We start from the raw sequence: 15,827 nt of genomic DNA, 5'->3' as shown, positions 1-15,827 counted from the left end.
TAAAGATTCTAAGCATTCAATTCATGATGAAGAATGGTACATGGATGCACCCCGAGGTGTAAACGAAGTAAAAACTCCTCAAATTGAAGCTCAATTGTATGAGCTTACAAAAGTGGTAATGATGCTAGCTAAAGATAAAGGTGTGCAGCCTACACTCCTCCCTTGTAGTATTTGTACTCAAGTGGGGCACCCAACCGATATGTGCCCTCAACTTCAAGAGGAGGATTATGAAGCTGCAAATTCTTTGGGAGGGTATTCCAGGTCAAATCAAAGAGGATACGAGCAGCTACGAGGTGACCAAAGATGGAACAACAATCAAGGTTGGGGAGGAAATCAACAAGTAGGTTATCAATAAAGACCACTATTTCCTCAAAATCAACAAAGGTCACTTTTCAACATCAAAATTTTTAGCCAAGGCCACCACAACAACCACTTCCATAAACTGGTTCATCAAGCATGTCATTGGAGGATATTGTTAAAATCCTTTCCACTATCACTCAAAGCTTCAACCAAGAAACCAAGGCTAGCATAAAATCTTGGAGCAACAAGTGTCATAACTTGCTCAATCCGTGAGTAGAATGGAATCACAAGGAAAACTACCATCTCAAATAGGGAAGAAGCCAAAACATGATGCATATGCCATTACTTTGAGAGGAGGAAAAATCTATGAAGGCCCAAGGATTCCGGATGAAGAAGAGGAAGAAAAGGAGATTGAGGTAGAAGAAGTTGTCAAAGAAGAGGAAAGGAAAGATACTTCAAAGTCGAAGAAGCAAATAGATAGCTAAGTGAAAGTGTAACGCCCGTGTTTCTGGGCTAAAAGCATTAATAAAGTTGTAATAGTCTAGGTCAACCTTTATAACTCATTTTGAAGTAGTAAAGAGGAATTATGTGAATATTATGTGAATTATATGCTTATTTGCTTAATTATTATGATTTAATTAATTAATAATAAAAATAAGCATTTAAAATGAATATTATAAAAAGCCGATATCTTTTAAGAAAGTTGTAGTGGTCGAAACAAGGATTCCGGAGATATAAAGAACGTCGAAATCCGAGTTATAACGAAGAAGTTATGACCTGTCGAAGTTTCGCGACAAAACCGACACGACATCGGGAAGCGTAAAAAGTGAATATTATGATAAAGTGCTTTTTAGCCTTAACAATCTAAACTAAAGTTGTAGTATACGTTAAACCGAGAAGTTCGATAAAAAGAACGCCCAAATCTGACTTCGTATGATGAAGTTATGATTTTTCTAAGTTTTAGCTTAGTAGTAGACAGCTAAATACTCGAATATAAGATCGAGCGGAATTTAGCCGACACAACCTAAACGAGAATCGAAGGTCTCTTCAATAGTAGTACAACAGTAAAAAGACTGACGAAAACGGACGTCGGATGAAGAAGTTATGAATTTTTAACGGATTTTCCTGTCCCGGTCTGTTAAAAATAATAATATTAAAATTAAAGTCAAAATTAGCCAATAAAGTCTAAAAGAAAGTTGTAGAGCATGATTTTAGCTACGCGTGCATATAAATAACGTCAAAAACGGAGCTCGTATGCGAAAGTTATGGATTTTAGAAGCTCGGGGCTCAAAATTCGAAAATTTTCGCATGAAAAGTAACCGGACACGTCACCTCGCACGAAGCTGCTGCGTCACCGAGGACGTGGCCGAATCCGGACCATACGCGTATCGCAATTCCCTCGGACCGAATCCTCGGCCAATCAGAAGCCGCCTCGTGGCCGCCGCGTGTCTGAACCTCGCAGAGACACGTCCGAGCCTCGTTGCCGCCTCCGTGTCTCGCCTCGCTGCTGCCACGCGCCTCGTTCCCTCGCAGCCACCTCCTGCCTTCGTGACCGAGCCTCGCAAGCAGCTACGTGGAAGCTTCTCAGCCACGGAGACCTCGGCCTCGCACCCTATAAATAGGGGGGCTGCGAGATCTCCCGACTACTTTTGAAAACTTGACATTTTTCACCCCTAAACTTATATTTTGACTATTTTGACTTCCCGAAGCCCCGGTATCATTTTTAAAGCCCGGACTACGTCCCGAAGTGCCTGAAAACCTAGAAAATTTTATCTTTTCGGTTTTGAAGCTCCAACTCTCGCAGAGCCCGGTTTCTCAATAAAACTCCTGGTTTTATCAGAAATGATCATTTTAAGGAACGAATTGCTGTCCGATTATCATCAAATCAAATGAGTGTATAGTCACTTTCATCTTACACATAGATATGAAGTATTTTGTATAAAATACGTGTTATGTGTAATCATATTGATTGTTTATTTGAGATGATTGTTGAATACAATGTTTTATACAAGTTATAAACTGTATATTTATTTTTATCTACAAATATGTTGGGTAGACAAAATAGTTGATGTGTGTTAAAATGGTGAGAGGCCTCGATGTTGTTGTTGGTCAAGTCATCTAGCGGAGTGTGGATGACGACCACTGACTCTTCTAGACAGTCTATTGGAATGCTAGCAGGCTCGCAACCTGTAGGTGTTGTGAACGATGTGTTCACCGGTGTACTCCATCCCCCTCATGGTTGCCTTTAGGACATTTATTGTTGAGGAACCCCCTTAGCAGTAGTGTCCATCCCGATGATAAAATCCTTAGACTAGGTCCCTTGTATAGCTGTTTAGGGACGTAAAGTGAGGATAACGGGAATGGGTAATCAGGGTTATTGTTGATTGATGAAATTAATAAATTTATTGTTGATCGATGAAATTAATAAATTTATTATTATTTGTGGGTTGAAAACCCTATATGCTCACCAGGCTCCCAAGCCTGACCCACTCAGCTTTCTGTTTTACAGGTAGTGGACTCAGAGCATAATTATGATGATGATGAGGGACTTTTGGATTATAGGCCATTAGTTGTAAATAACTGTTGTAAGGCTTATAATGTACTGTTTATACTTATGTACTGTATCGAACATGACATCCCAAGTCTTTTAATGAAATACATTTTAAGGAAATGCTTTTGATAAATCTTTATCATATTATTGTTTTTGGACAAATTCCACAATTCTTTTATTAAAAGGTTACTCTGATTTTGAAATAAAGTATAAAAAAAACCGGTCTTTTCTGGCCGTGAAATTGGGGATGTCACATAAAGTAACTCCAACACTATTTCCTTCAAGGTTGACAATCACAAAAAGAGAACGGGAAGATGATGAGATCATGACAATGTTCGGAAAGGTTGAAATCAATAGCCCTCTTTTAGATGCTATCACAAAAATTCCTGTAACACCGTAAATTTTCAAAGAACATTTTCATTTAAAATTACATAATTCTCATAACACATTTCTCAAAAATCTCATTTATTTAATTTACAAATCACAACACCATAATTGTTTGATTAAAAATTCAGGATCCTCAAAACATAAATCTTTCACTGGTGTGTGCAATCAAGCAGGTGCCTTCCCGCGATCCTAAGAAAAACCTGAAACACATAACACATAACACGGTAAGAATGAAGCTTATTGATTTCCCCAAAATACTACACATATCTCATTAGCCATGTGAGGCTATAACACAATAAGACCCTTCGGTTAATATATCCCAGTGGGACCTTCCGATCCCATAACTCGGGTGGACCCTCCGGTCCTAACTTAGTAAGCACAGAATATTACACAACATAAATCACATAGACATAATATAGAATATCAAAGTACTCAATATAAACACATAAGAGATCTCAGTCACACAAAGATACCACTCATGGTAAGTATAGTGAGAAGAATTACCTCAGATGATGAACAACCCCTATAAACGCTGCTGCTTCGTACTGGCCACTAACTCTGTGCCAAACCCACAATTAACCCAATTAGGAACTAAGCTCCAAACTCTCACTCATTAGGTCTAAAGGTAGTCCACTAACCAGCCTATCAATAACCCAAAACCCATTGGGCCTACCAAAGCCCAATAATAAATGCGCTCTCCGGAGGCCTAAATCTCAAATATAATGCCAAGCCCAACCCAAGGGCCCAAAGCACACACACACAGACACATAGACACACACACACACACACACACACACATATATATATATATATATATATATATATATATATATACTCCTCAGGTCCAAAACTCTATTGCAACAATCCCAAACTCCAAGCCCAACACTCAAGGCCCAAAATGAGAGTTAGCCCAAAAGTCCATAGTGAGGTTACACGAGGGGTACCTCCCTTGGTACGCTTAGCATACTCATGAATCCATATTGGCCATTGGGGACACTGGGGAAATATGCGTGGCGTACAGGAATTATGCTCAGCGTACTCCCCAGATTCACTCTTTCTACTCAATTGGTCTTAATCGGTTAAGACCTCGACTCAAATCATAGATATAGATTCCCTAATGGCCCTTGCTCCATAAATTCAGTGAATTTAAGCCTTTGCATGGCTGATATGGTCACAAACACCCAAAACATTCTCTCTCTTACCTCAAAAAGCTCATAACTCATGCATGACTTGATTCCAACGTCCAAGGTTGGATTTTTATGACATTACACCACTAATTACAATCAAAGGGGTTGATCATAGTCTCTAGAGCTCATTATCTCATAAAGTCTCCACTTTTTGGGACAAAAACCTAAAATGCTCTATTATGATGCATAAAAACAAAAGAGTGAGAAATCTTGGAGCTTTATACCTCTTGATGATGCTCCCAACTTAGATATGCTCAAATCCAAGGCCTGGACTTCTCACTCCTTCTTCTCCAAAGCTCCTTCTTTACTCCAAGAACACACAATATGGCTCTCAAATGGACACACACAAGCTCAAGAACCAGGATTAGGGTTTAGGAGGGTTTATTGACTGAGGATGGTGGACAGGAATGAGGCCATCCCATTCTTTATATAGGGACACCCCTCAAATTGGGTTTCTCATTCTGAGCCTAGTACGCCCAATGTACCCACAGGTACTCCCAGCGTACTAGGTGGATCTACTTAAAAGTCACGCACATGAGTACGCTAAGAGTACGTACATGTACGCCCAACATACTCAACTGCCACCTTTTTTTTAAATGAGGGACTTATCCTGTGAAAAATTCAATCTTCCCTAGCTTCCTCGATATAACTCCGATTCCAATAAACCTCATACCCATGAAAAGGTGTCGATATGCCCTACGCTTCTTAACAACTCGCCGCAACCCCGAGACTTCCTCATGCCCAGGTAGCAACCCATAAACCCTAATCATAGATGATTCGAAACATGATGTTACAATTCTCCTCCACTTGAATTATATTTCACCCTCGAAATCACTCCTTATCAACACATAGATTGAACCCAATAACCCGAGAAACACCACCAAAATGAACTGATATCATACATCGATCCCTTCCAAAGACCTTATCTCCACAGGAACTCCCGACCCCGAAGAAGGACATACCCATCTACCGCTAAAGTACTCGATCTGATTCTCCAGAACTTGAAAACTGTATTGGTCTGTCTCCTTGCCAGACCACCCTCGCAAAATATCATGTTAATCGCTTATCTATTAAAAAAATCTAATAACACTCTACCAACTCTGATTCTCTAATCTATCCCGATCGAACTCAAGAGGAACGGAAAGGTCATAACCTACTAAGGGCTCACCGCCTGAAAAGCTATCAGAACTCATTGGAAAAAATGAACCCCAAAACTATGTCCTCAAATATAAGAAAATATCATGCTTGCTTGGAAGTATCCTCTGACATCTATAAACATAAGCCTCAACTTCCTCTCAAATATGCACTTCAACATTGAGCACCAGGTTAGCTCCCGACCCAATTGGTGAACCCCCAAAGGTTACTCATTGAATACCAAAAACGTCTCACCGACTTCCTTATCACAATAACTATCTCAGCTCATTGTGACACACAAGTCACGAAGTTCGCTTTACCCCAAGCGAATACTATAACCCTGTCTGAAATCATCTCACTTCCAACCTCTGTCGTCTACCACCCACTGGTTCCATGCGTCTCGTGGTCCTTCCCCTACTGACAAAACTGACTCACTCTAGTATAAGACATCAGATGGAGGTCAACACCCTTGAAAATGAAACCCATCTATGAATATGAAACCTCATCTCGCCTACTCATCATACGAACGAATCCAGACTGAAGCTCGAGAGTCTGATTCAACAGTAGAATTGGAACCACTAATTTCCAATATGGTACACAAATCATGACCCAATATTCGCGAATATATGCACACACCATCTATCCAAATCCTTCCGATTATGATAATACCTTCTCAACCCAGGTTATAATAGTTCTCGACCATCACGGAGACCCTAGTCCCGCCCCTGGTTCAGCACCCAGGTTTCCGAAGACTCAAGTGGTAGGGCTGCCTAAGCCTAGGAACTCCTCCGCATCATACTCGGACTAGTGAATACTACAGCTCCTGGTAGAACAATATTCACCCTTATCATCTACTGAATGCTACGGTTCCCCCCGTAGTCTTAAGATGCTCCTTTACGGACTCATGAATGCTACGGCTCCCCGCGATATCACAACACCCTCTTTCGAACCAGTTAATACTACGACTCCCCGCAATATCACTTCACTTTCTATCTGACTAGTGAATATTAAAACTCCGTGCAATATCATTGCCCTTTCCTACTACCTAGTGAATTCTTCGGCTCCCTGTAGTATTACGACACTCTCTTCCACTAATTCATGGATGCTACGACTCCCCGTAGTCTTACAACACTCTCTCACTCACTGACTCACCATGGGATCACTCCATGGTTTCTCCTAATAATCCCAAGTGATTACTCCCCCTGGGTCCACTTGCTCCTTTATCACCCCATAACCTCATCTTCAAGTCATCATGACACTGAGTTCACCAATTCATGCTCCGAAACTCAACATGGATAGGTGCTCACACCCACCTAACTTATGCACCACCACTCCTGATGTAAGTTCTCGTAGACAAGGCATTTTTCTCAGCACAGATACACCCTTAGACAGTCCCACTCAGGTGGCACTTAACTGATGGGTTCCCACTGGAACAAAATCACTCGGTACTCCACTTGCCATCTCACAACTCGAGTCCCAACATGACCACAAATTAGGACATTGTACTCGGATACCTTGGTACACCATCACAACATCTCATGTTGTCTTGCCTCAACCAATGATCTTCCACTTACACAACTCGAAACATCGAAATACTCCCATTTCCTAAATTGAAACACGAAGGAATCGTCAACGACTGAAAACACATTGACGAAACATGAAGCCCTAGCCTCTACTGATCATCACTCATACAAAACTTCTCATACCGACTCTGAGATTGGTTGACAAAACAACTGTTGACCCTCCTGGAGTATAGATCACAATCTTACCTATACCGGTAAATCTTTGCTATTGCACCCTGAACTAAACGACCCAACCACCTCGAACTCAACATTTGCAAACCTAAAAAATCCCTACCCCGGTAAATTCTATGACAAACGGCCACCTACCGTGGGTTCTCTCATCTATTCATAAGCACATATCCATACATCATCTCGCCTTGCACCTCGCCTCATCTACAAATAACTCTAGTCTCGTGTGTCTGCACCGCATATCTCCATAATTAGTTCTTTAACCGCACTTGAACGAATTGTTGATCTTCTCAATTGAATACCTAGTTCTCCCCCACTTAGGGTTCGACCCATCACCAGTCGACATACCAACAATCTACTCCATAAACTATTTCACCAGGTACATCACACTTGATTCTTGGAATGTACCACGAAAACACACAATGATCTTCCCGATGGAAACCAAGCAACTCCAAATATCCCGTAACTCGGACAAGAATCTCAGAATCCTCCCAACGTGACTGCCTCTAGTCATCTTGAAGCCTCAGACCGACACACCACTAGATACCTCAACTATCCTGAATTACTCCTGACTCTCCGTCTGAAAATAATACACTATCACGCACCTCATCCCTGATCCCTCGACCAGCCTCCCATCGTGGGAATCATCATAAAAGAAAGAGACCTCACTCTCACAGTCGGTATACAATGAAGACAACGAGGGCCACCGCCCCGATATACTCCTCTTAACCACCTGAAACTATCGCTAAAAGTATGCGTCCCTCAAAAGGCACCTCCCTGATCTCTTCCATCATGGACCCACAAATGACTCTCTCATTGTATAAGAAATACCTGTCAGTAAACATACTGCCCACAATACTCTGGTGAAAAGGTTGTAACCCTATGCTACCCCACGGGTTTATCTTCAAAACTCTAAAATCGGAAACTAGTTATCTCCTTCGCTTCTCCCAGAAATGGGGACAATGCAACTCTTGTCACAGAAGGTGACGTCTCATCTATCAATTGATTGCTCAACTCAAACCACGATCCTCCAATAAGCATCATCTCTACTCATCCCTGAGTCTTGCGACTCCAACTGGCATCTCACCAATAAATTTTCTCGAAAACTAACTCGATTTCCCTCTCAAGGCAGGCTCTATTAAAACTCGCTCGAAATGGCCCTCGGGCCCCACACGCTATCACATCTGATCTTAGTCTAATCAATCACAATGGGATAACTGGTAAAACCAGAAACACTAACCGCTACGAATCATGGTACTCGAACCATGTGATCCCCTCTCAACCTGCTACGAATCATGGTACCCGAACCATGTTATCTCCTCTCAATTTGCTACTTAGAACCTTTGGAATTCTCCTTGTATCGAGTATGGGTCCTTTGCTTTTAGTAGTACTGGCCCATATTACCTGCCACATCTACCCATACTTTCCACATGGATCATCCCATATTTCGTAAGTGGTTGCTCAACCTTCCCGATCACCAATCCCGTTATACCTGGTTTCTCTCCAGCGAATACTCTCCTCTATCAGCGTACTCATCTGACTAAGGTCTCTCCCTAGGCTCTTCCTAGGTTCTCACACTTCTCTGCCATTAGCTGCTGAAGAACTCCTTATGATGCCAACCATCTACCTCTTGAATATTGTCATATTCACTTAGTAGCTGAATCCCATCATCAAGATTCCCACCAAGCACGAAGCAAGCAACATTCGGGCATCGAATAATGTCTACTAACACGTAAAACCACTCTAAGTTACAACTCCACTTGCTCTACTCGCACTCAAAAGGTATCACCAATCTCAAGCAACTCCACCCCTTGCGAGTATCTAACTACTCTCTCAGTAGGCTCCTCCAATGCTCATCTAGGTATCTCTGCTAGATTACTCCTCTACTCAAAGCTCTCTCTCTAAAAGATTCCTATTGGATACTCTTACTCTGCACATACTCAAAGCAGATCACAGATATCAACATTCCTAGGCTAAGGCATTACAAATAAGGCAACTCTAGCCCAAAAATATGAATCACCTAGCCTATCTTCTAGCAGGCATCACTAATATCTCAATAATAACTCATAACACAAATAAGTAAGGGTATTTTGGGAAATCACCGTTCAGGCTCTGGCTGATTGTACACACCGCTCCTTCTCGTTTTTTCTCTTAGAACTCTTGCTCGTTTTTTAAAAATCATTTCTTTTGAATTTTTTTTCTCAAATCCTCATTTTGAGTCCAGATATACCCGAAGGTGCATCGGAATCCCTCAAGCCAAGGCTCTGATACCAACTTGTAACACCGTAAATTTTCAAACAAAATTTTCATTTAAATTACATAATTCGCATAATACATTTCTCAAAAATCTCTTTTATTTAATTTACAAATCACAACCCCATAATTGGTTGATTAAAAATTCAGGATCCTTAAAACATAACTCTTTCATTGGTGTGTACAATCAAGCTGGTGCCTTTTCACGATCCTAAGAAAAACCTGAAACACATAACACATGATACGGTAAGCACGAAGCTTAGTGAGTTACCCAAAATACTACACATGTCTCATTAACCACTTGAGGCTATAACACAATAAGACCCTTCGGTCAATGTATCCTAGTGTGACCCGCTGGTCCCATAACTCTGGTGGACCCTCCGGTCCTAACTCAGAAAGCACAGAATAATGCACAACATAAATCACATTGACAAAATGCAAGATATCACAGTACTCAATATAAACACATAAGACATCTCAATCACACAAAGATACCACTCATGGTAAGTATAGTGAGAAGACTCACCTCAGATGATGGACAACCCTTATAAACGTTGCTGCTATGCACCGGTCACTAACTCTGTGCCAAACCCACAATTAACCCAATTAGGAACTAAGTTCCAAACTCTCACTCATTAGGTATAAAGGTAGTCCACTAACCAGCCTATCAATAACCCAAAACCCATTGGGCCCACCAAGGCCCAACAATAAATGGGCTCTCTCGAGGCTCAACTCTCAAATGGGCTCTCTGTAGGTGTGGAAGGTAGTATTGGGCCCGTACTACTAGAAGCACATGACCAGTACCCGAAGCACTGTAGTATCCGACGACCCCAAGGAGGACCGGTGTGGAAGTATCCCTTATATTGAAATCCTGATCATTACAATTTATAAAATTTCAGTTAGCATGGTGGTGAGACGATTTGGAGCAGGAGGATCAGGATCGGGATTAGGATCCGGGGTGGGATCTGGAGACACTACTGATGTCATTGATGAGAGGCTGCGAGAGCTCATTGTAGCCTAGGTTACCAGGGGCATCCTTGACACGAACCCAATCATTTTTGTGACGGTCAAGGAGGGCATTATGGAAATTATGGAAGAGAGACTCAGATCTTTCAGGGTGGAGTTGGCAGCGGGACAAATTGGGACCCGAACTCCCTCCTTATGGGAGTTCAAGGCGTGTGGGGCACCGAACTTCTTTGGGGTCAAGGACCCGTTGTCAGCTGATGCTAGGTAGCGGATATTGAGAACACCCAGTGCACAATCTCATGCCCGGAGGTGGCAAAGGTTTGATTTGCTTCGTATATGTTGAGAGATAGGTTTCGTGATTGGTGGGGTGAGGTTACTAGCCAGGTGGGGCTAACCGGAGTGGATGAGATGACGTGGGATGAGTTTGTTCAGCGGTTTGATTCGGAGTTTGCACTGCCTATTGAAGTAAAATGGTTAGTGAGGGAGTTTCATGACTTGCAGCAGACTACCGAGACCATGGTGGAGATCACCGCCAAATTTCGGGAACGAGCTTTACTGATTCTACAATATGCTACCGATGAGAAGATCAGGCGAACCCGATATCATTCGATGTTGAGGGACGACATTCGGGAGTTTGTGAGCTTTACAGGGTGCAAGACCCTGAATGAGATGGTGGAAAAGGCTCGTGAGAGGGAATTGGAGTTGGATACCCGCACAAAGCGGAAGGATGAGTAGGCGCAGGCAACAAGGAGTCAGGCTAAGAAGCCTAAGACCTCTAATTCTTCGAGTAAGGGCCAACAGGGCCGGAGCCGGCGTGCCAAGTGTGGGAGATTCCATAACGGGGCATGTAGGACGGCTGGGATGTTAGGATGTTACTCTTGTGGTCAGTAGGGGCACATGAGTAAGGATTTCCCCAAGAAGAGCTTGATATGTTTCCGCTGCAACCAGACAGGCCATAAAAGGATGAATGTCCAAGGTTGCAGGGAGGAGGAGGAATGGTGGCGGTTCCTGTGCCCGCCACCCTGAGGATCACTGATGGCCGCCCTGCTAAGGCTGATACCCCGACGGTGAGGAGCTGCACGTTTCAGCTGACTACCGAGGAGGCTCGGACCGCGCTATACGTTGTGACTGGTATGTATCTATTACTTCTCTGCTCATTGTGATTGTATGGCTTATGTTAATATATGATGTTTGTATAGCGATCTTTTTAGTCAATGGTATGTCTGCGTATGTCTTGTTTGACTCGAGTGCCACCCGATTGTTTGTGTCTCTTGCACTTAGCAAGAAATTCCGGGACATGCCGGGGACCTTGGATTTCCCGCTCGAGGTTGAGATTACGGGCGACCGCACTATTAGTGCTGTGAGGGTGTATCGGGACTGTGTCGTGAATGTACTTGGGAAGAGGTTTCGGGTCGACCTAGTCCCGATACCGTTGCGGGGTGTGAAGGTGATTGTTGGGATAGACTGGTTGGGGGCTAATGGGGCCATGATCGATTGTGAGCGACAGTTGGTCCGGGTTGGAACCCCAAATGGCGGAGAGCTGGTTATTTATGGTGAGAGGTCCTCGTAGGTCCCAACCCTCTATTTGGCTGCGAGGGCAAGGAGGTTTCTACAACAGGGTTGCTCAAGATTTCTGGCTTATATCTTGGATACGAGGGTAGAGACCGTGATTGTCGTGAATGTTCAGGACTTTCAGGATGTTTTCCCCGAAGAACTACCAGGGGCACCTCCGGAGAGGCAGGTGGAGTTTCATATTAACTTGGTGTCGGGTGCCGCCCTAATAGAAAAGACACCATATCGGTTGGCACCGCTTGAGATGCATGAGTTATCTACGTAGCTTCAGGAGCTACTAGACCAAGGGTTCATACGTCCGAGTAGTTCCCCATTGGGTGCATCAATTCTTTTCGTGAAAAAGAAAGACAGGTTGCACAGGATGTGCATTGATTATAGGGAGCTGAACAAGCTGATAGTGAAGAACCACTATCCTTTGCCAAGGATCGACGATTTATTTGATCAGCTTCAAGGTGCATCTTGGTTCTCCAAGATTGATCTACAGTCCGTGTATCATCAGATGAGGATTAGGGATGAGGATATACCGAAGATAACCTTTAGGACTCGTTATGGGCGTTATGAATTTGTGGTGATGCCATTTGGGCTCACCAATGCCCCACCGACATTCATGGATCTCATGAGCCAGGTATGCAGACCGATGCTGGATCGGTCAGTGATTGTTTTTATTGATGATATTCTGGTTTACTCCAAAACCAGAGAGCAGCATGAGCAACATTTGAGGGAGGTGCTCGAGACTTTGAGGGCGGAGAAGCTTTATGCAAAGTTCTCCAAATGTGATTTCTGGCTGCGGGAAGTGCAGTTTTTGGGGCATGTCATCAATCAATATGGTATTTCGGTTGACCCAACGAAGGTGGAGGCTGTGATGCGATGGGAGGTACCGAGGAACGCCTTGGAAATTCGTAGCTTCTTGGATTTAGCAGGTTACTATCGGAGATTCATTCAGGATTTATCCAAGATTGCTAAGCCGTTGACCCGTTTGACCAAGAAGAATGTGACTTTCCAGTGGGATGAGGATCAGCAGAGGGCTTTGGAGACTCTGAGACAGAGGTTATGTGAGGCTCCAATCCTAGTACCGCCTGAGGGGCTGGATGATTTAGTGGTATATTGTGATGCATCGATTTCAGGGTTGGGTGCAGTATTGATGCAGCAGTGGCATGTGATTGCTTATGCCTCGAGGTAGTTGAAGCCTCACGAGGCAAATTACCCCACGCATGACCTGGAACTGGGGGCGGTGGTGTTCTCCTTCAATATTTGGAGGCATTATTTGTATGGGGTGCGGTTTATTATCTATACCGATCACAAGAGCCTAAAATATTTGATGGATCAGTAGAACATTAATATGCGACAGAGGAGATGGTTGGATGTACTGAAGGATTATGATTGCGAGATCCTGTACCATCTAGGGAAGGCCAACGTGGAAGCCGATGCTTTGAGTCGCAAGGCGATGGGGTCCCCAATTAGGGACATTTGTATGAGGATGACGATGATTTCGCCTTTGTTGGATATAATCAGAGGGGCTCAGGTTGAGGGGGTGATGAAGGAGAACTGGAAAACAGAGAAAATTCGGGGTCAATATCCATTGTTTGTTAAATATAGCCACGGCCTTTTGACTCAATGTGGCCGAGTGTGGGTACCATTGGCTGGGGGAGTGAGGCAGAGAATGTTAGAGGAGGTTCATAAGTCTAAGTTTTCTATACATCCAGGTGCGACAAAAATGTATAAGGACTTTAAACTGAGTTATTGGTGGCCCTGCATGAAGCGAGACATAGCTTGGTTTGTGGAGCGGTGCATGACCTGCAGGAAGGTCAAGGCTAAGCATCAGCGACGTCATGGCAAGGTTCAGCCGTTACCAATTCCCATGTGGAAGTGGGAAGAGATCGCTATGGACTTCATTACGAAGTTACTGAGGACGGCGAGGGGAGTGGATGCCATATGGGTTATCATAGACAGACTGACAAAGAGCACCCACTTCATTCCGATCCCCGAGAGTATATCCCCAGAAAAGTTGGTAGACATCTATGTTCGAGAAGTGGTGGCTAGGCACGGGGTGCCGGTGTTCGTGGTTTCGGATAGGGATGTTCGGTTTACATCCAGGTTTTGGGGAAAGTTCCAGGAGGAATTGGGTACACAGCTACACTTCAGTACAACATATCACCCTCAGACGGGCAGACAGAGTGAGAGGACGATCCCGACATTGGAGGATATGCTACGAGCATGCGTGGTGGACTTTGGAGGAAGTTGGCATGCGTACCTTCCACTGGCAGAGTTCTCGTACAACAACAATTATCATGCTAGTATCGATAGAGCTCCCTTTGAGATGTCATATGGTCGGAGGTGCAGAACCCCAATATGCTGGGAGGAGGTTGGCCATCGGGTTATGGGGAGCACATAAGTGGTACTCAAGACCACCGGGTTGATCCAACAAGTGCGCGATCAGTTGCGAGTCGCGCAGAGCTATCAAAAGAGTTATACTGATCGACGACGATTGGACCTTGAGTTTCAGGTGGGGGATTTCGTGTTGCTGAAGGTGTCACCCTGGAAAGGGATTATTAGGTTTCGTAAGAGAGGCAAGCTGGGGCTGCGGTTCATAGGCCCATTCAGGATCATAGCCCGAGTGGGCAAGGTAGCCTATCGTTTATAGCTTCCAGAGGAGCTTAGTCAGATTCACAACACCTTCCATGTATCTCAGCTTTGGAATTGTGTTGCTGACGAGTCCGCGATTGTAACCTTGTATGATATTCAGGTGGATGGGGGCCTGAATTATGTCGATAGACCGATTGCCATACTAGACAGGAAGGTGAAGGGTCTTTATAACAAGGAGGTGAAGTTGGTAAAGGTGCAATGGCAGCACCGAAAGGGCTCTGAATGGACTTGGAAGCCAGAGGAGGAGATGTAGGAGCACTACTCAGAATTGTTTTTAGCCGCAGATTTCGAGGATGAAGTCTAGTTCAAGTGGGGGAGAGTTGTTAAATCCAAAAATTTATGGTATGTATTGAAACCTTTTAGAGTTATAATTGTTGCATAAATAGTCCCTTAAGTACGCTGGGCATACTTAAGTGTATGCTTAGCGTACTAAGTCCTTTTGGTCGCGGATGATTGAAGGTACGCTGGGCGTACCTTGAGTTACGCTGGGCGTACATGCCAGGGATCAAAAACCCTAATTCTTGGACTTGAGGCCTTTATAAACAACCTTAAGCTCCTTGGAATGAACCCTAGAGAGCCTTCCCTGCCCTAGAACGTCATTACACTTATGGAAACCTTGAGAGATCATCTTTGAGCCTTAAAAGTGTGCATTTGTGTCCTTTTAGTGTCCATTTCAAGAAGAAGAGTTGGTCAAGAAGGCTTGGATCAAGTGGGTGCTTCAGGATCTTGTCTCATAATCATCTTTTAGAGCCTCTGGATGTAAAAAGCTTACATCTTTCCTTTTCATTATTTAGATCTAGCTAGGGTTTTGAAGTTGGTCCCTTTTGATGAACTTTGAACCTCTTTTGGTCGAGTTGAACCCCCCATTTGATAAGAAAGTCAGATCTAGAGTCCCTTAGTCATCTAAAAGCATAAAAATAGGATCTTGGTGGAAGTATTGGTCTTCTGCATGAGCTAGGGACCATGGAAAGGTCCTAATGATGGTTTTGGAGGAATAAGGGGCATGCGAAGACATAAAGTTAGCAACTTTATGCCTTAGGACATGTTCAACAACTCAGATCTAGCTTTTGGATGTAAAAGAAT

This window comes from Lactuca saligna, chromosome 5, assembly GCF_052625555.1.
Source record: "Lactuca saligna cultivar CGN05327 chromosome 5, ASM5262555v1, whole genome shotgun sequence".
Taxonomy (NCBI): Eukaryota; Viridiplantae; Streptophyta; class Magnoliopsida; order Asterales; family Asteraceae; genus Lactuca; species Lactuca saligna.
The sequence above is the reverse complement of the archived record's forward strand: the minus strand, read 5'-3'. Positions refer to the sequence as shown.